We start from the raw sequence: 3085 nt of genomic DNA, 5'->3' as shown, positions 1-3085 counted from the left end.
TCTTGTATTATTTGTCCGTTCTTAGGTCGCAATCTTTTTTTTTTCTGTACTTGTGCTGGATGTATTCGTAGCTGCCACTGTGTCTGTAATTCTCATCCTTGTTGTATTGAATTGAGATATTTCACTTAGAGTTCTCACTTGAATGTTTACTCTTCGTCCCGTAAATACTGATTCCAAGTTTGCAATCCTTGCTTGTCAGAGGCTGCACTATGTAATGTGGCTCGTGCGTAAGAATTATGAAACTGAAAGTGTTAATTTTAGGAAATTCGTGATGAAGCAAAGAACAGCAGCTGCAGAAAATGATGTAATGTGGCTTATTTTGCATAATGGTAATAAAGATGTCTGATTCTAGCAACACTACCCAGAGAATTTGTATTCCGTCATTCATATTACATATTCTGTGCTCACAGCACCATAACTGAGTTGACTCGCCTGTCAAGCATGTGCGAAGGTAAACCACTCTAACCTGAGTGTGTTTGGTGCATATCCCTATCAGAATATACATCAAGGTCTGTCATCCCTCTCTGACTCACCCTAAATGTATAACAAACCGACCTGGGAGTCTGTGGTTGTATATGAGCATAAAAGAAGGATTTTTGTATATTATACCCGCGCCCTGGCGAGGGCAGGTTATGCTTTAGTTGACGTTTGTGTTTTAGTCTCCGTGTGTGTGTGTGTGTGTGTGTGTGTGTGTGTGTGTGTGTGTGTGTGTGTAATTCACCGGGTCGCTCAGGATCACTTGATGGTCGTGATTGTCAGCTTTTACCCTCCCGGAAGGGAGCTGAGAGCTCATATAGTCCGATCTAAGGGCAAGGCTGTGACCTTCACACACGCACACACCCGTCCCCTTGCTCAAGGGGGACAGTAACCACCCACTTCGTCAGTGAAACTTTTCGCAACCTGAGCGAGGCGCGAACTCTCGTCCACCAGTTGGCAAACGGGAACGTTACCACTGCACCAGCGAGCGGTGTGTGTGTGTGTGTGTGTGTGTGTGTGTGTGTGTGTGTGTGTGTGTGTGTGTGTTTTCTCCCTGTCCTAGTCTTTTTGTCTGAGTTTATGTATGTGTCTGTTTGTACCTCTGTGTGTCCCTCTATGCGTATCTGTTTGTTCGTGCATGTATAAGTCTTTATTTTGTGTGTCTCTCACTGCTCTTCTGTCTGTCTGTGTGTCATTGTCAGTGTTTGCCTGTATATTTGGCTGTCTGCTTTTGTGTTACTCGTCTATCTATGTGACGGACTGTCTGACTGTCTGTCCCTACATTTACTTCTCTGTCTGTCACTCTACGTCTGTCTCTCTGTGTGTGTCTGTCTCTTAGTCGGTCGGTCGATCGGTCACTATTTGTCTGTGTCTGTCTTCCTGCCTGCCTGGCTGTCTGTTGTCCGTCTGTCTAGCTATGTGTCTGTTTGCCTGCCTGCCTGCGTATCTGCTTGTATCTTTCTGTGTGTGTGTGTGTGTGTGTGTGTGTGTGTGTGTGTGTGTGTGTGTGTGTATGGAGTGGCCAATGGATGCAAACGTTTTAGCTAAGGGAAATTCCACCCCGTTCACAACAGCTCTGTGACGCAACTCCGAGCTAAGCCGCCATAATTTCAAGAGACAAACGTTTATTGTGCTCGTGTGAAATACGTCAACGTAATACTATCCCTACATACATGGCAGACAGAACACAACTACAGCATGTCCAGTGTACTTCACGGGAGTTTCACGTAAAGTTATACCAACTTCCATGACAATTATTCCAGATTACCTCTTTCCTCTGCGTAAGCTTCGTATTACAGCCAAGCATTAAAAATGTGGCAACATGGCAATCTTCAGTCGTTAAAATGGGAAGAGCAGATATCTAAACACTTTATTTTTCTTTTCGGGAGGAACAATCTTGCAGGCTCTTGGCATTGGCTTCATCCTTCCTTGCATAAACACACACACACACACACACACACACACACACACACACACACACACACACACACACACACACACACACACACACACACACACACACACACACACACACATACACACACACACACACACACACACACACACACACACACATATTTACATATTTATATCTATGAATGTATATACATTATATATATCACACACACACACACACACACACACACACACACACACTTATATGGATGTATGTATATATACCACACACACACACACACACACACACACACACACACACACACACACACACACACACACACACACACATTTACATATTTATATGTATGAATGTATATACATTACATATATCACACGCAAATACACACACTGACACTGATACATACATACATACACACAAACACGCACAGATAGATAGATAGATAGATATAGATAAAGATATATGTATGTGTGTGTGTGTGTGTGTGTGTGTGTGTGTGTGTGTGTGTGTGTGTGTGTGTGTGCGGGGAATAACATCATCTCATATAATCTAAAGGTATAATGAAGTGTCATGAAATAACACCAGCCACACCTGTATCACAAAAGTCACACAACAGATACCAACAACCTCTCGGACATGTGACTTATTAAATATACTCGTAGATATTCGCTTCGTGTTCGGGGACCTTTAACAATGTTTGGGGCTAGAACGCGCACTAAAGCATCTTTTAATGTGTTTGCCAACCATCACATATGGTTATATTGTTCTGGAAAAGTATAGTAATTTGTAAAGAAGGATGGTTTTGTACATAAATTCCTCAATGCCCAGTGGGATGAGAAAAGGAAAAAAAATTAAGGAGCCCAGGTTGTCGTTGTTGTTGTTGTTGAGCAACCTCGGACAGTCTGGCCGAGCATACTCATCAACGGCAGACAAGCAATTGCCCCTGCTAGGCCACCATGCAAAGAGAGTCTATGCCTCCTTCTGGTAAACAGAGCCTCGCCACAGCAAGGAGCATGAAAGAATGTACAGGTTTGGTTCCCGGATGGACGTCGCATTTGCGTCTCTCCACCCAATTAACAGGGGCACCACGGTGAGTCTTTTCACCGAGAGACACCGAGGGCCACTGGAAAAGTGTGTTCAGGTTAGGTTAGGTTAGGTTAGGTTGCTCTCGGTGGCCCTTGGTGAGAAGAC

Source organism: Coenobita brevimanus, chromosome 112 (assembly GCF_032717465.1).
Source record: "Coenobita brevimanus isolate Jiangsu-jjx chromosome 112, ASM3271746v2, whole genome shotgun sequence".
Classification (NCBI taxonomy): Eukaryota; Metazoa; Arthropoda; class Malacostraca; order Decapoda; family Coenobitidae; genus Coenobita; species Coenobita brevimanus.
Note: the sequence above shows the minus strand (reverse complement) of the source record.